At 43.9% G+C, this 18979-nt stretch overlaps 1 protein-coding gene across 1 annotated transcript in view; it reads right to left on the reverse strand.

The window, feature by feature from the left end:
- LOC122564206 (forkhead box protein N1-like) overlaps nt 1-18689 on the reverse strand; it is a 92790-nt gene extending 74101 nt beyond the window's left edge. The window contains exon 1 of the mRNA XM_043718901.1: nt 18632-18689. The gene's annotated coding sequence lies outside the window, so the exon portion shown is untranslated. The remainder of the gene's footprint in view (nt 1-18631) is intronic.
- Between the last annotated feature and the right edge of the window lie 290 nt (nt 18690-18979).

The raw sequence follows: 18979 nt of genomic DNA on the forward strand, positions 1-18979 counted from the left end.
TGAGTACCACATTGAGGATTAATTGAGATGATGTTGTCAAGTCCTAGAGAGGAATTCAAGAACACAAACTTCTAAAAAAAGTTAAAAATTACACATCACCAGGTTATAGTCTAACAGGTTTATTTCGTAGTGATGATATGGAGATGCCGGTGTTGGACCGGGGTGTACAAAGTTAAATATCACACAACACCAGGTTATAGTCCAACAGGTTTATGCTCCTTCATCAGGTGGTCATGGAGAATAATAAAAAAAAAGGTGATCTGATAGTAATGCTGAGTTCTGATTCATGGCTTTTGTCTTGTGCTCTGAAACCATGAACTGGTTGGAATGTACAGGATAACAAAATCTTCAGGAGAAAGTGAGGACTGCAGATGCTGGAGATCAGAGCTGAAAATGTGTTGCTGGAAAAGCGCAGCAGGTCAGGCAGCATCCAAGGAGCAGGAGAATTGACATTTCGGGCATGAACCCTTCTTCAGGAATGAGGAAAGTGTGTCCAGCAGGCTAAGATAAAAGGTAGGGAGGAGAGGACACTGGTGAAATCAGAGTTCATCCCTTGTGGTTGGAGGGTTCCTAGGCGGAAGATGAGGCGCTCTTCCTCCAGCCGTCGTGTTGCTGTGGTCTGGCGATGGAGGAGTCCAAGGACCTGCATGACCTTGGTGGAGTGGGAGGGGGAGTTGAAGTGTTGAGCCACGGGGTGGTTGGGTTGGTTGGTCCGGGTGTCCCAGAGGTGTGCTCTGAAATGTTCCGCAAGTAGGCAGCCTATCTCCCCAATATAGAGGAGGCCACACTGGGTGCAGCGGATGCAGTAAATGATGTGTGTGGAGGTGCAGGTGAATTTGTGGTGGATATGGAAGGATAGTCTGTGAGAGTGTTGTCCTGAGCTGGGGTAGGTCTAATTGCAGGGAATGTAGGGTCTGTGAGAGTGTTGTCACACACATCATTTACTGCATCCGCTGCACCCGATGTGGCCTCTTCTATATTGGGGAGACAGGCCGCCTACTTGCGGAACGTTTCTTCCGCCTAGGAACCCTCCCACCTCAAGGGATGAACTCAGATTTCTCCAGTTTCCTCATTTCTCCTCCCCCCATCTTGTCTCAGTCCCAACCCTCGAACTCAGCACCGCCTTCCTAATCTTCTTCCTGACCTCTCTGCCCCCACCCCCACTCCGGCCTATCACCCTCACCTTGACCTCCTTCCACCTATCATATTTCCAACACCCCTCCCCCAAGTCCCTCCTCCCTACCTTTTATCTTAGCCTGATGGGCACACTTTCCTCATCCCTGAAGAAGGGCTCATGCCCGAAACGTCGATTCTCCTGCTCCTTGGATGCTGCCTGACCTGCTGTGCTTTTCCAGCAACACATTTTCAGCACAGGATAACAAAATACAAGTATAGTTCTTATATTAGTATCGATTGCGGGATTATTTTGTTAAATAGAGGGATGAAAGAACTGGTGCAGAAATCATGGACTGAATGGTCTCCTTCTGTGCTACACCATGCCTTAGTTCTATTCTGCAACTGTGCCACAATTTAGTCCATTGTCTTCTTGAAATTGATAAGATTGCTTATTTGTATTGTCTGTCAATCAGCCTCTTTGTGAAGAAATGAGGGGTGGTAAATGAGTGCTGATACATTGGCTGACTGATAAAATTTCAGCATGTATAGTAGGTGGATGATCATTCCTGAAGAAGGGCTTATGCCCGAAACATCGATTCTCCTGTTCCTTGGATGCTGCCTGACCTGCTGCGCTTTTCCAGCAACACATTTTCAGTGCTGATCATTCTTACCCCACTATATGCCGACTGTCAAAAGACCAAAAGAGAATTACAGCACAGGAACAGGTCCTTCAGCCCTCCAAACCTGTGCTGATCATCATGCCCTAACTAAATTAAAAAACAAACCATCTGCCCTTATTCGGTCTGTACCCCTCTATTCCCTCCCTCTTCATGTAACTATTCAGATGCCTGGATCCTTTCCCCCTCTCCCCTTGAGCCTGTGCTCCCTTGTAATTGAAACTTCAACCCTGGGAAGAAGCCTCTGACTATCCACCCTATCTATGCCTCTCACAATTCGGCCACCTCTATCAGGTCTCGTCTTAACCACTGTCTTTCCAGTGAAAACAATATAAGATTTTTAAAACTTTTCCTCATAGGCCAATGCTCTCGAGGCCAGGCAACATCCTGGTGAACCTTCTCTGCACTCTCTCTAAAGCTTCCACATCCTTCTGGTAGAGTGACGACCAAAACTGCACACAATACTCCAAATGCAACCTAACAAGAGTTTTATATGGCTGCAACATGTTTTGCCAACTCTTGCACTCCATGTCTTGGCCGCTGAAGGCAACCATGAAATATGCCTTCTTCATCACCTTGGCCACCTGTGTTGCCACTTTCAGGGAACTGTGGACTTTTACGCCCAGGTCCCTCTGTATGTTGATGTTCCTGAGGGTTCAGCCATTTACAGTGTAATTCACACTGAAAATCGATCCTCCAAAATGCACCACCTCACATTTGTCTGGACAAATTTGACTGTCCTCTGATGATGCACATGAACCAGACAGCACCTAGCAGTGGAGGTGAAATTTGCCATGAAGCTGAATTTCATTCCACCACTTCCCTTTTGCATCTTAAACGTAGATTCTTTAAGTTTAATTTATTTTCTTTTTGTAAACAGGAAAGACTTTAGCTATAATTTTAGCTTCAGCTATAATCATGTGTGCACATTTTGAATATTCCAACAATCCCGTTGCACTAAATCAATAAAGGGACACCTGTGAATTGTAAGTAATTGTATTCTCTTTATCCCACTTTAAATTTATTAACATTGTCTTCTACTATTTATCAATGAACTAATCTGATCAATTGTGTAGCAAATACATCGCAAGGTGAATCAGAAAGATGGCCCTAAATTGAGTTGGATTTGAGACAGAAAGGCAAGGCAAAGTGATCAGAGGATGAGATGGATGCAGTCAGAGAGTCATAGGAAACAGACCCTTCGGTCCAACTCGTCCATGCCGACCAGATATCCTAACCTAATCTAGTCCCATTTGCCTGCACTTGGCCCATATCCTTCCAAACCCTTCCTATTCATATGCCCATCCATTTTTCAAATGTTGCAATTGTACCAGCCTCCACCACTTCCTCTGGCAGATCATTCCACACACACACCACCCTCTGCATGAAAAGGTTGCCCCTTAGATCCCTTTTAAATCTTTCATCTGTCACCCTAAACCTATGCCCTCTAGTTCTGGACTCCTGCACCCCAGGGAAAAGACCTTGTCCTATCCATGCCGCTCATAATTTTGTAAACCTCTATAAGGTCACCCCTCAGCCTCCGGCGCTCCAGGGAAACAGCCCCAGCCTGTTCAACCTCTCCCTATAGCTCAAACCCTGGCAATATCCTTGGATATCTTTTCTGAACCCTTTCAAGTTTCACAACATCCTTCCAATAAGGAGGAGACCAGAATTGCATGCAATATTCCAATTGTGGACTAATCAATGCCCTGAACAACCGCAACATGACCTCCCAACATCCTTATTCAATGCTCTAACCAATAAAGGAAAATATACCAAATGCCTTCTTCACTATCCTATCCACCTGCAACTCCACTTTCAAGGAGTATGAACCTGCACTCCAAGGTCTCTTATGCAGCAACACTCCTCAGGACCTTACCATTGAGTGTATAAGTCCTGCCCTGATTTGCTTTTCCAAAATGTAGCACCTCACATTTATCTAAATCAAACTCCATCTGCCACTCCTCAGCCCATTGGCCCATCTGATCAAGAGCTTGTTGTAATCTGAGGTAACCCACTTCGCTGTCCACTACACCTCCAATTTTGGTGTCATCTGCAAGCTAAATAACTATCCCTCCTATGTTCACATTCAAATTATTTACATAAATGATGAAAAGCAGTGGACTCTGCACTGATCCTTGTGCCACACCACTGGTCATCAGCCTCCAGTCTGAAAAGCAATCCTCTACCACCACCCTCTGTCTTCTACCTTTGAGCCAGTTCTGTATCCAAATGGTTCTCCCTGTATTTCATGAGATTTAACCTTGTCTCCCATGGGGAACCTAGTCGAACACCTTACTGAAGTCCACATAGATCACATCTACTGCTCTTCCCTCATCAATCCTCTTTGTTACTTCTTCAAAAAACTCAATCAGGTTTGTGAGACATGATTTCCCACGCACAAAGCCATGCTAACTATCCCTAATCAGTCCTTGTCTTTCCAAATACATGTAAATCCTGTCCCTCAGGATTCCCTCCAACAACTTGCCCACCACTGATGTCAGGCTCACAGGTCTATAGTTCCCTGGCATTTCCTAACCACCTTTCTCAAACAGTGGCACCACGTTAGCCAACCTCCAGTCTTCCAGCAACTCGCTTGTGACTATCGATGATACAAATATCTCAGCAAGAGGCCCAGCAATCACTTCTCTAGCTTCCCACAGAGGTCTAGGGTCCACCTGATCAGGTCCTGGGGATTTATCCACTTTTATGCGTTTTAAGACATCCAGCACTTCCTCCTCCGTAATATGGACATTTTCCAAGATGTCACCATCTATTTCACCACATTCTATATCTTCCATGTCCTTTTCACAGTAAACACTGATGAAAAATACTTGGTTTCAATCTGCCCCATCTCCTGCGGCTCTACACAAAGGCCACCTTGCTGATCTTTGAGGGGCCCTATTCTCTCCCGAGTTACCCTTTTGTCCTTAATGTATTTGCAAAAACCCTTTGGATTATCCTTAACTCTATTTGCCAAAGCTATCTCATGTCCCCGTTTTGCCCTCCTGATTTCCCTCTTAAGTATACTCCTACTGCCTTTATACTCTTCTGAGGATTCACTCGATCTATCCTGTCTATACCTGACATATGCTTCCTTCTTTTTCTTAACAAAAACCTCAATTTCTCTACTCATCCAGCATTCCCTATACCTACTAGCCTTTCACCCTCACAGGAATATACTTTCGCTGGACTCTTGTTGTCTCATTTCTGAAGGCTTCCCATTTTCCAGCTGTCCCTTTACCTGCGAACATCTGTGCCCAATCAGCTTTTAAAAGTTCTTGCCTAATTCTGTCAAAATTGGCCTTCCTCCAAGTTAGAACTTCAACTTTTAGATCTGGTCTATCCTTTTCCATCACTATTTTAAATCTAATAGAATTATGGTCGCTGGCCCCAAAATGCTCCCCCACTGACACCTCAGTCACCTGCCCTGCCTTATTTCCCAAGAGTAGGTCAAGTTTTGCACCTTCTCTAGTAGGTACATCCACATACTGAATCAGAAAATTTTCTTGTACACACTTAACAAATTTCTCTTCATCTAAACCCTTAACACTATGACAGCCCCAGTCTACATTTGGAAAATTAAAATTCCCAACTATAATCACCCTATTATTCTTACAGATAACTGAGATCGCCTTAAAAATTTGTTTCTCAGTTTCCTGCTGACTATTGGGGGGTCTATAATACAATCCAAATAGGGTGGTCACCTCTTTCCTATTTCTCAGTTCCAGCCAAATGACTTCGCTGGATGTATTCCCAGGAATATCCTCCCTTAGTATAGCTGTAATGCTGTCCCTTATCAAAAACACCCCCCCTCTCTTTCCCCCCTTTCTATCCTTCCTGTAGCATTTGTATCCTGGAACATTAAGCTGCCAGTCCTGTCCATCCCTGAGACATATCTCTGTAATTGCTATGATATCCCAGTCCCAGTTCCTAAATATGCCCTGAGTTCATCGGCCTTCCCTGTTAGGCCTCTTGCATTGAAATAGATGCAGTTTAATTTATCAGTCCTATCTTGTTCTCTGCTTTGTTCTTGTCTGCCCTGACTATTTGACTCACTCCCTTTCCAACTGTTGCCAGTATATTAGACCCCTTCTAATTCAGGTGCAATCTGTCCTTCTTGTACAGGTCAACTCTAACCCAGAAGAGATTCCAAAGATCCAGAAGTGTGAATCCTTCTCCCCCGCACCAGCTCCTCAGCTACACATTCATCTGCTCTATCCTCCTATTCCTACCCTCACTAGCTCATAGCACTGGGAGTAATCTGGATATTACTACCCTCGAGGACCTCGTCTTTAAATTCCTGCCTAACTTTCTATTTCTCCCTTCAGAATCTCATCCTTTTCCCTTCCTATGTCATTGGTTCCAATGTGTATAATGACCTCCTGCTGGTCTCTCTCTCCTTTGAGAACATTCTGCACCCTCTCTGAGACATCCTTGATCCTGGCGTCAGGGAGACAACACACCATTCTGATGTTTCGCTGCTGGCCACAGAAACGTCCGTCTGTGCCTCTGATTAGAGAGTCCCCTAACACAATCAATTGCTTGGAACCCAACATTACCCTCATTACATTTGAGCCAGTCTCGATACCAGAAACTTGGCTTTCATGATACATTCCCCTGAGAATCCATGACCCCCTAAATTTTCCAAAACAGCATACTTGTTTGAAATGGGGATAGCCACAGGAGACTCCTGCACTACCTGCCTACCCCTCCTATTTTTCCTACCTGATTGCATCTGCAGCTTTTCTCCCTTCCTATAACTGCCATCCATCATGGCCTGTAACTCCTGTAAATTCCTTAATCCCCTAAATGCCGATCCATGAGATCTGATAGAATTCACAATCAGAGATACTTCCTGCAGACATAACCATCAGTAACATGGAAACTCTGCCTAAACTCCCACATCTAACAGGAAGAGCACATCACTCTGCTAAAACATCAGGCGTGTAACTCAATCTAGGAAGGCAGTGGATAATTGCACAAGGCAAGTTATTTTGCATCAGTAATTGTGTCAAGCACGAAGTTATCCTAAGGGCATGTCTAATAGTGATGTGAATGATGTGTAATTAAGCTGTTCAGTCAATGCTATGGATCAGCACAATAGAGCTTCCTGCATGCAGGCTGAATGAAGTGGTATAGCACAATAGTGTGTTTCTAACCTTAACTGTGTCACACAGTAGAGGTGCATCTCAGAGGGACAGCAAGTACAGCACTGGTCTGACAATATGGCATATTCTTGTCATTGTACAAATTTCATGTCTAACATGGGGAAATTACGTGAGAATTTACAATGACATGCCTTTTGAAAAATGCATGGATACTTTTGAGATTAAAGGAACTGATTTTTAGGCACATTAATTATGTAGAACATAAGTACAGAAACAGGCCATTCACCCCAACCAGTATATGTAGCCTTGTGCCACATTAAACTGCACAGAATTTAGTGAAACCCAATTGCTTGGAAAGAGACTATGAGAATGAATATGTGAGTGAGTGTTTATTGTTTTATATATTTAATTCCTTTTTCACCCTTTGTAATGAATTTGCCATGCGCAGCAAATTTCATGACCACAAGTCAGAACCCAAACTATTAACGAGATTTTTACACTTTTTTTCCAAAATGTATTTTTTCAAAAGAGGATTGAGACAATAACTGCAGTGTAAAAACTTATGTGTGAGACTAATGGGATGTGACATGTGAAGGTGTCTTGTTCAAATAGACTGGACTGTGATCTCTTGTAAACATAAAACTCTGATCTCAAAGGAGCTGATTACACCAATTTAACAGCAAGCTACAGCTTGTGGATTATGTACCAAACAACAGCACATATTGTGTTTTTCTCTTTGAAGAGTACACAAGGACTGGGGTTAAAAGTGGTTTCAACTCTACTGGAGTAGACTAGTGGAAATGAATGTCAGTTGATGCACACTAGAACATTCAAGCATTAATATAATGTGAAAGTTACAGTTGGAAAACTATTCCTGGTCACCCTTGTGTTGCAGACAAAGACTGTCTGTCACTCTGCATGCTGCAAACCTGTTAAAAAAGGAATCAAGACAAGAAACTTCAATAAGCCTACAAAACCAAGCATCTCAAAACAACTACTGCTCAACTACTTATGCCAATGCAACAGGTAACCTCCATTGCAGCAGCCACAAGGTTCAACTCTCTTCTCTCTTCACAAACAATTCAGAGACTGATTTACACATCTTTTTAAAATTTCTATTTGGACTCATCTCTTACTCTAATCTGTCTTTATGTGTTGCATTGCTAATTCTCTTGCATTTAGGAATTAATAATCTCACCCTTTGTTAATTCAAGAAAATGCAATTAAATTGGCTCCTTTTAAAACATGAACTTACTTGGGTCTTTGAGAAAGGCATCCACAACAGAAGGGATCCTTTTGCAATTAACACAGTTGCCACTAACCAAACATGTGGGTGAATAAAGAAGGAAATCCAATCCATCCCTCCTCACCCAGAAAAGCAACAGGTTTGGAAACCTTTCAAGAACCTCACTCAGAGTCTGGTTGTATCACAGGATTAACATTTCAGGTAGCTCATAAGAAGTTAATTAGAAGGATCTGAAACATTAAAGATTCCTTACATCTGCAGTGTTAACATCTCCATTTCTCTAAAGGTCATTAGTCTCCAGAAATCTATCAAGCTTAGTCTTGAACCTACTCAAATATTGAACTTCCACAGACCTCTGGGGGTAGAGATTTCTAAAGATTCACTTATTCTTTGAGTGAGGACATTCCTCCTCATCATGCAGAATCTCCATCGCGCAGAAGCAGGCTTTTCAGCCCATCAAATTCACTTCAAACCTCTGAAGGCAATCCCACCTAGACCCACACGCCCCACTCCATCCCCATAATCCTGCATTTCCCATGGCCAATCTACCTAACCTGCACATCTTTGGACTGTGGGAGAAAGCCAGAGCACCCAGAGGAAACACATGCAGACACAGGGAAGATGCGCAAACTCCACACAGACAGTTGCCCACAGGTGAGTTTAAATCCAGGTCCCTGGAGCTGTGAGGCAGCATTGCTAACCAATGAGCCACAGTATTTCAGTCCAAAATGCTCCAGCCTTTATTCTGAAATTATGTCCCCCCAGTTTAGAGTCACTAGCCAAGGGAAGCATTTTACCTATATTTATCCTGTAAGAAGTTTATAATTTCAATGAGGTCACCTCACTTTCTATGAAACTCTAAGGAATGCAGATTCAGTTTCCTCAAGCTGTCCTCATACACAATCTTGTCAGCCCTGGGATTAGGTTGGTGAACACCCAATGATCTCCCTCGATGGTAAATATATCCTTTTTAGATGAGATTAAAACTGTACATAATGCTTCAGGAATTCCCTCCCTAACAGCATTGTAGGTCTACCTACACCAAAGGGAATGCAACGACTCAAGAAGGCAGCTGCCACCACCTTCTGTGGTGGCCATTAAATACTAACCCAGCCAGTGAAGCCCATATCATTGAATGAATAAAAAAAGGTGTGGTTTTACTAAGGTTTTATATAACAGCAGAATGGTGTCTTTTTATCAGTGAAATCCCCTTGAAATGAATGCCGACATGCCGTTCGTCTTCCCTCATTGCTCACATGCCCTGTATGCTAGCTTTTAGTGGCTAATGGACAAAGTCAGGTAAGTTTACTGAAGCATACTGAAGCAGTCCATGTTGAAATGCAGCATGGTCTGGACAATAGCTTGGTTGGACTGAAAAGTGGCAAGAAACATTTGTCGCACAGAAATGCCAGGTGTTGATCATAGTCAACAAGATAGAATCTTGCCCTTGACATTCAAAGGCAGCACCCATGCTGAATCCCACCCTATCAATATTGTGGGGATACTATTGATCAGAAACTGAACTGGATTAATTATATAATAATTAGTTCGGAGGTTAGGGTTTCAAGCAGCTGTGCAACTCCCCCAGACTGACCTCTATGGAGCTAAAGACTGACAGTGACCCACTCCTCAGACTGCAGAAGGACTGAACCCCTGATTGGATGCCTGACCACAGCCAATCCCCTGGACTGGCATGGGAAACTAATCTTAACTTACTGTGTCAGGACCCCACAACTGATAGGCGCCTCTACGGTCTTCTGTGAGGTCTACTCCGTTAGGACTTTGAGACATGTTTGCTTGCTTGATGCAATGTGTTGGCCACATAAGCTCCTGACACATGGTGTAGGGATGAGACTGACATGGCACAGCAAGACATATAGCCCTTTGAATGAGGACTGCTGCCAGCAAGGCAGGCTACCTGATGGTGTGACTGCACTAAAAGGCACAGCAAAGCAAGCTAAGGCAGGGGATTCTGTGAGCACCCAGAAAGGTACTCAGTAAATGAGCACAAAAAGGGCAAGTAAGCAGCATAGTCCAGTCTGTGAGCTGAGCACTTGATGTCAACACAAAGTGCCCTTGCAGAAGTCTTTCAATGCAAGTTGCCAGTGTGGCCTGCAATACATACCTTCATTTTCTAAGTGTCCAACAAGTGGATTGGATGGATGCCATGATGGTTGTGAGGCGGTGGTGAATGTTGGATGGCTAGATTGATGGATGACTGCTCTGTATGGTTGGTGCCCATGGATCATGTTCTGAAATGCTGTTTGGTGCTGAGTAACATGGAGGCTGCACATAGCCAATGGGGAGCTGCAATTGCGAGGTACACGCACTGATTTCCAAGTCAAGAATTCTCATGGTCGCATTTGTTTGGCATGTTTGGATGAGATAGGAAGCTGAATATTAATGAGGTGAGCTATTGTGTTAAGAAGATGTTTAACCTCAGTTACCTCATGAGAAACCACCTAGCAGTTTGGCAAAGGTCTATAAGATACAAATTTCTCCCAACATTGCAAAAGGCCTCACCAGACTTATTGCACGATTCAACCACAAATCTCGCCACAACCCAGATCAATCAGGCCCCTATATGATTCCACTCATTTCTCAGTTCTCCATTATAGATTTGCCTGTCCTCGCCTGTAATGGGCCTACATTTGTCCTTGCTAATCTCTTCCCTTTCACATATCAATACAAGATTGTACAGGCTGCCTTAAGGTTCCATTTTAGCTTACATTCATATTCTCATTTTCCTTTCCTTCCTTGGCCTTCCTTTGTTGTCCTTAGAAATTGCCTCGCTAGCTACCTAGTCCCAGGAGTAATTCAGACTAGGCAGCAAATACCCTGCCAGTGACACTCACACTCCATGAAAGAATGAAGGAAAAATCTATGATGGCAAGTGATTCTGATGAAAGGTCATTGGTGTGATAAGTTAACCTTCCATTCCTCTCTGCATAGCTTTCTTCATATCATTTAATTTTTCTGTATTTTATGATTTGGACTAAAATGAGAAATGAATTGATTTAAAAGCCAAAGATTGTTGCAGTATTTTTATAGTTTCTATATTTACAAGTTTATTTGGAAGCACTAACTTTCATCAGGTGGTTGTGGAGCAGGAGCATAAGACACAGAATTTATAGCAAAAGGCTACAGTGTCATGTGGCTGAAATATATTATACAAATTTAGATTAAGACTTTCATCATTTAGAATGGTTTTGCTAGTTTCAGTTCATTAATATGTAAATCCCAGGACTCCTTTTAAGTCACATTCTCAAGATAACTTCAGGTTTTCTAACAAAATGGGTCGTCTCAGTTCAGATAATGCATTAAAGGTGTGAGATTAAAGTCTGTCTGTGTCCCCATCTTGAGTTAGACTGGTTCTATTCCAAAACTGGGATTAGACTCTCTGCATAAAAAAACCTACCTCTGACATCTCCCCGATACCTTCCTCCAATCACCCTAAAATTATGACACGTCATGACAGCCATTTCTGCCCTGGTGAAAAGTCTCTGGCTATCTACTCTATCCATGCCTCTCATTACCTTGTACACCTCTATCAAATCACCTCTCTTCCTTCTTCACTCCAGTATGAAAAGCCTGAGCCCTCTCAACCTCTCTTCATAAGACAAGCCCTCCAATCCAGGCAGCATCCTGGTAAATCTCCTCTGCACCCACTCTAAAGCATCTACATCCTTCCTATAACGAGGCGACCAGAACAGGACACAATATTCCAAGTGTGATCTAATACTCCAAGTTTTATAGAGCTGCAGCAAAACCTCGCAGCTCTTAAACTCCAATCCCCCGGTTAATGAAAGCAAAATCACCATACACCTTCTTAACAACCCCTCAACTTGGATGGCAATTTTGAGGGATCTATGTACATGAACCCCAATGTCTCGCTGTTCCTCCACATTGCCAAGAATCCTGTCTTTAATCCTGTATTCAGCATTCAGATTCGACTTTCCTAAACGTGGGAATGGGTCTGGGTGGATTGCGCTTCGGTGGGTCAGTGTGGACTTGTTGGGCCGAAGGGCCTGTTTCCACACTGTAAGTAATCTAATCTAAAACGAATCATTTCACATTTTTCAAGGTTGAACTCTATCTGCCACTTCTCAGCTAGCTCTGCATCCTGTCAACGTCATGTTGTAGCCTGCAACAGCCCACGACACTGCTGACCTTTGCATTATCGGCAAACCTATTAACCGACCCTTCCACTTCTTCATCCAAGTCATTTATAAAAATTACGAAGAGCAGAGGCCCAAGAATAGATCCCTGTTGCACACCACTGGTCACCAAGCTCCAGGCAGAATACTTTGGTAGAAATCCTCAAACATCTGGTGAAGCAGCAGCTGTCCATGCTCTCATGTCTGATCAAAGCCAGCCTCTTTCCCCTTCCCATTTGCTGTAAGCCATGACTTTTAATGGATGGCAAAGACCTTTGTAAGTGTAAAGTGTAACGAGTGGGAAAATAGGACTAGTGTAGATACTGGTGTATTTTTGACTTGATGGGCTGAATGGCCTCTTCTGTACTGCATGATTCTATAATTCAGTCACCCTGTGTCTCCTGAAACAAGCTTCCGGAAAAGGAGTCTAAAAAAGTGGCATTTTGATCATCAAAAGCATTAGCACAGCAATCCCCATGAACAGAGATCACTGAATTGTTTTTCCCTCCCACCCATTATGTGCACGTGTACATGTCCATGAGTACGTGTGCATGAGCATACATGTGTATATGTGTGCATACGCATGTGCTTACGTGTATATGTGTGTGTTTAAAGAGGGAGTTTATAAGGGGGTTAGAGTTTTAACGAGTAGTTTGATATGTCAACAGTTCATAGTTATTTACCTGTGGTTGGAATCTGTTTATTTGTAATAATTAGACATTCTTGCTGAGAAACCTGGTCTGTGCTGTTTGCCAACCAGGGGTTGAGGAACCAAATTGAAGAATTCTGTGTACTTTTATAAAATTTTTAACTTTTTTGATAACTTCAGGAAAAGCAGGGCTTGATTTCTATCACGCTATCCCAGTAAGGGGTGACAATAGAGGCTGTCTGATTGGTGCAATGCTCCAGAATTTTCTGCTTTCATTTCTTTTTCCAATCTGCAATATTTTCCATTTTATAATGACTCTTTTTGCCATCAGATTTATTTATTGGAGCATGAAGAATGCATTACATTCTGAGATCTAAGAAATGCATTATAGAACGAAACAGAGCCACTGCTGCAGCCTTTGTGACAAATAACTTGCCTCATGTGAAAAACAGCTTTAAAATGTGTTGCTGGAAAAGCACAGCAGGTCAGGCAGCAAAGCAACACATTTTTAAGCTCTGATCTCCAGCATCTGCAGTCCTCACTTCATCCTCATGTGAAAAAGAGACCACCTTCTCAAGGACAAATAAGGATAGGCAATAACTGCTGGCCAACCAGCAACGATCATGTCCCACAGTGAATAAAAAATGTAAACCCATTATGAAGTCGGGTGGGTCTAGGATGGTTTGACAATCATCTAATTTCCCATCTATGAAAGCTGAAACTCAGAATAAATAAAAACAGAAAATGCTTGACAAACTAAAGAAGATATCCTGTTCTGAAGAACAGTTTAACCGGGCTCAACACATTAACTCTGTTTTTCTCTCTAGAGATGCTGCCAGACTGCTGAGTTTTCCAGCATTTTCTGTTTTTATCTCAGCTTTCCAATGCCACAATGGTTTGCTTTCATTTAACTGAATTTCAGCATAATAACCATGATTTACATCACAAATGACCCTGCCAGTGCAATTGTAACTATAGTTTCAGTGTTTCCCATTAATCTCATTGAATGAATTTCCCAAATAAATGTTGATAAAGTGTCAGTGAAATCTTGACAAAGTATCCCAGCAAATCTTTAGATATGTTTTTAAAGTTCTCTTCAAACTCCACCAACAGGCAAACAGTGATATACCTTTAAATGGCACTTAATATACTGTGCAGCAATTTGTTTATTCCCAATAGCTGATCACTGTTGGGAGAAGTGGGTGAGATTAAGTGCCAGCCAACTGAAGGTTGGACATATGAACATAATACCTGTACATTGCAGGTACCGGGGCGGGCTGCCCCAGAGGTGGTCGAAAGGTGCTGAGGGTGGTTAGTGAAGCCGGAAGGTGGGTAGGCCGTCCTGACTGCTGTCACCCTGGGCGGGTACCGGGGCGGGCTGTCCTAGAGGTGGTCGAAAGGTGTGTCAGGGCGGACCGAGAACTGGAAGGGGCATGGGGTGGACCGAGAACCGGAAGGTGGGTAGGGGCGGGCTGCCTTAGAGCGGTCGGAAGGTGGGAGGGGCGGGGGCTTGCTGGGTCTGTATTGTCTGCACTTTTGTATGTAACGGTATTGTCTAATGTATAAATGTCATTGTCACTGTCTTGTCATATGTGGAACTGGGATTTGAGGTTTGTCCTCCTCTCCCTGTAAAATGGTTGAACGGTAGGGTTCGGGGCCTAGCTTTGCTGCTCCTCTCCCTTGTAAAACTGCTGTCTTTTGTGTACAGCTGTCAATGTTTTTTGTAAACTGTTTTGTAATTTGTTTAATAAAATAAAAAAAAAAATACCTGTACATATAATTAGGGGCATGTGTTGGCCATTCCGTACCTCAGTCCTGTTTTGCCTTTTAATAAAATTGTGTTTGATTTGATTGAGGCACCTACTTTCCGGTCAAACCCTGATAACTGCTGACTCTCTTGTTAGTCATGAATCTATCAAACTCGGCCTTAGAAATTATGCTGCCTTCACCATTTTCTGGTGAAGGTAATTCCAGAGGCCAATGACCTGCTGAGAAAAGCTACCTGGACTACACCTCCTCCCACTCAGTATGCTCCAAGAATTCCATCCCATTCTCACAATTCCTCCGCCACATCTGCTCGGACAAGGAGACATTCCACTCGCGAGCATCCCAGATGTCCAGCTATTTTGAACAATGTGTTTTTTCCTCCCTCTGTCATCCAGACAGCCCTCTGCTGCATCACCATTTCACTGCTCTAAAACCCCTCCTAATGCAATAAAGACAGGGTCCCCCTTGTCTTCACCTACCACCTTACCAGTCTCCGCAACGAACACCTTTATCCTTAAACACTTCTGCCAACTCCAACTAGACCCTACCACTAAGACCATCTTCCCCTCCATACCCCTCTCTGCCTTCCTGTGTGGACCGTTCCCTTTGACAGTCCTTGGTTTGCACCACTCTCCCTACCAATCCCCCTGAACCCCCAGGTACTTTCCCCTGCTGGTACCCTCACCTCCATCTAGGGCCCCAAACAGCCTTTCCAGGTGAGACAGACGTTCACCTGCCTCTCCTCCAACCTAGTTTACTGTATCAGGTGCTCCCGATGTGGTCTTCTCTACATCAGGGAGACCAAACGTAAACTTGGGGAACAGTTCACCGAGCATCACAGCCAGGCCCGCAGGGGTCAACTGGACCTCCCAGTCACCATTTCAATTCCCCCAACCACTCCCTTTCTGACGTGACCATCCTTGGTCTCCTCCATTGCCCCAAGAACCACACCACAAATTGGAGACAACACACCTCATCATCCACCTGGACAGCCTACAGCTGGAGGACTCAATATTGAGTCCTCTAAGGCAAAAGTGAGGACTGCAGATGCTGGAAATCAGAGTCTAGATCAGAGTGGAGGAAAAGGGGGGGAGTGATGCCGGTGTAACTACGGAAGATGGACTTCTTTCATAGTTACACTGGCACCACTCCCGCCTTTTCCTCAGCTACATTGATGACTGCATTTGCGCCACCTCGTGCTCCCGTATTCCCAATTCCTCCGCCTCCGCCGTATCTGCTCCCAGGAGGACCAGTTCCACCACAGAACACACCAGATGGCCTCCTTCTTTAAAGACCACAATTTCCCTTCCCACATGGTTGAAGATGCCCTCCAGTGCATCTCATCCACATCCCGCACCTCCGCCCTCAAACCCCACCCCTCCAATCGTAACAAGGCCAGAACCCCCGATCCTCACCTTCCACTCTTCCAACCTTTGCATAAACCACATCATCTAATGACATTTCCACCACCTCCAAACGGACCCCACCCCCAGGGATATATTTCCCTCCCCACCCCTTTTCACAAAGACCGTTCCCTCCGTGACTACCTGGTCAGGTCCTCGCCACCCTACAACCCCACCATCCCCTCCTGGCACCTTCTCCTGCCACCGCAGGAATTGCAAAACCTGCGCCAACACCTCCCTCCTCACCTCCATCCAAGGCCCCAAAGGAGCCTTCCACGTCCATCAAAGTTTCACCTGCACATCCACCAATGTCATTTATTGTATCCGTTACTCCCGATGCGGTTTTCCTCTACATTGGGGAGACTGGGCACCTCCTTGCAGAGCGCTTTAGGGAACATCTCTGGGACACCCACACCAATCAATCACACCGCCCTGTGGCCCAACATTTCAACTCCCCCTCCCACTCTGCCGAGGACATGGAGGTCCTGGGCCTCCTTCACCGCCGCTCCCTCACCACCCGACACCTGGAGGAAGAACGCCTCATTTTCCCTCTCGCGACCCTTCAACCCCATGGCATCAATGTGGATTTCACCAGTTTCCTCATTTCCCCTGCCCGCACCTTACCCCAGTTCCAACCTTCCAGCTCAGCACCACCCTCATGACCTGTCCTACCTGCCAATCTTCCTTCCCACCTATCTGCTCCACCCTCCTCTCTGACCTATCACCTTCATCCCCACCTCCATCCACCTATTGTACTCTTTGCTACCTTCTCCCCAGCCCCACCTCCCCTCCCATTTATCTCTCCACCCTGGAGGCTCCCTGCCTTCATTCCTGATGAAGGGCTTTTGCCCAAAATGTCAATTTTCCTGCTCCTCGGTTGCTGCCTGACCTGCTGTGCTTTTCCAGCACCACTCTAATCTAGACATTGAGTTCTCCAATTTCAAATAACCTTACTTGCCAACTCCCTTCCCAGCCCCTTCCCCTCCCTTCCACTGCTCCTGGCCACCTCCCGATTCATTCCTCCCATTGACCAATCAGGTCGTACCCTCTTCCTGCCTTCACATATCCCCATTTCACCACCCTGCCTCCGCCAACCCCTTTATCTGCAACTCCTCCTACACTCACCCCCAGTCCTGAAGAAGTTGATTGTTTCGAGCACCTTTTCCAAGAGGATTTCTTGTGCTAAATGTGGGCAGAGTGAGCTTTTCAGCTTATGATCTTCCTTGGTCAGCTTGGAGGCACTTTGAGACCCAAAGTATATATCCCCAATTTGTGGACCTCAGCTGATGACAGAATGAAGCTCAGTTGTGATGTCTGACATGATTAAATATCCCTTCAATTCACAGAGGAGCAGGAAAATTGACATTTTGGGCAAAAGCCCTTCATCAGGCTTTGAAATAAGAAAGTCACCTAAATTTGAATAAATTCAAATGCATCAAAAACATCAAGTTTTTTGGAAAGTAGACAGAGAAGGAAAAGTTGACTGAGAAAATTCTGTTTAAGAAATTGCTGCCATAGTCATCTCTGGACAACTTGCATCAATATGCATTGCCTGCAGTTCCAGCACTTTTTTTAAAATTGCATGTGGAAAGCACTTTTTTGCCAATTTTAATACTTGGGAACACTTCAATTAAGGCAGTATAACTGTCAGATAACAACTGGCATCAGGAAATGGTGGCAAACTGATGTTCTTAATAATTTAGGAAGTTGTTCTAGATATAAATATAATTATAAACAAAGCACAATCTAGCTCAGCATACTCACGATTAAGCAACAATTTTCATGTGAAAATTTAAAAATAATTTTAACATTTCTGCTGAGTGTAGCCTTTAATCAGAAAAGCTCCTACTTAATCACCCGCTTAAATTTCCTTTCTGAAGTACCCATGCCAAAAGTTTTCATTTTGTTTGATATCTTTTATATTTTCACAAGGGTTTTGAGTTTAATGCAGCATGAATTAATTCATCTTTTATAGAAAGTATTTTTATTCAATTGCTCAGAATGTTTTACCTTGAAGCACTCAAGCTTGCTTTGCTAATATGATCTCACAAATAGAAAAGTCTTAAGCAATTACCTAACAGGTTTCTCCCCTGCTCGGCAAAGTTCACTGACTCGTTATTCCCAAAACCAATCAACACTCCTGTTTATTTGGAACAAGCTATGGTGTTGTTACAGCAGGTAGCTTACTTGTCTGTGAATAAAATATTTTCTAAACTTGCAAAGATGAAATAAAAACGTAACATACTGTGCAATCGTTGTCCCACCAGATTTTTAGTCCAAAGTTACTTCATTCACTAGTGGAAAACTCGTGTCAGATCATCCAGGGAGGGGTTTTACCATCTTTAAGCTCTGCAAGCTTGCTTTCCTTATGTGGTCTCCTCTTCTGCTACTGGGCTGCTTTTATATTTAATACTACAGCTTTACTGAGCATCAGCTTGTCCAAGTTTACTTTGGTTTGAATTTCAAAAACTTCAGAGCAAACAAAATGACAAAGCTTCCACTTACCTTTTTCCACTGACCCTAGACGACAATACAGCTCCTTTAGTCCGTTTGAGAAAATGCCATTGAGTAGCAATGGGTGGGGAAGAGCCTGGTTACATCAGGTGGATAAGAATGGCAGCTGGGAGCAGTAAACATGATCTTTTATGTGCCCCAGGCACTGTTACATGAGAAAAGGTGAATATATTGTTTTATTTGCATTCTTTTGTATGGTATTGAAGACAGCTGGGTACAACTTCAGTAATTCCTCAGGTTTTAGGTATATATGAAGCACTGATTGCTTACTCGACAAAACTTCACACCAAGTCTCATTGACCTGTATTTGTCATGGTGCGTTGGTATCTGTGAGACCAT

This window comes from Chiloscyllium plagiosum, chromosome 28 (assembly GCF_004010195.1).
Source record: "Chiloscyllium plagiosum isolate BGI_BamShark_2017 chromosome 28, ASM401019v2, whole genome shotgun sequence".
Classification (NCBI taxonomy): domain Eukaryota; kingdom Metazoa; phylum Chordata; class Chondrichthyes; order Orectolobiformes; family Hemiscylliidae; genus Chiloscyllium; species Chiloscyllium plagiosum.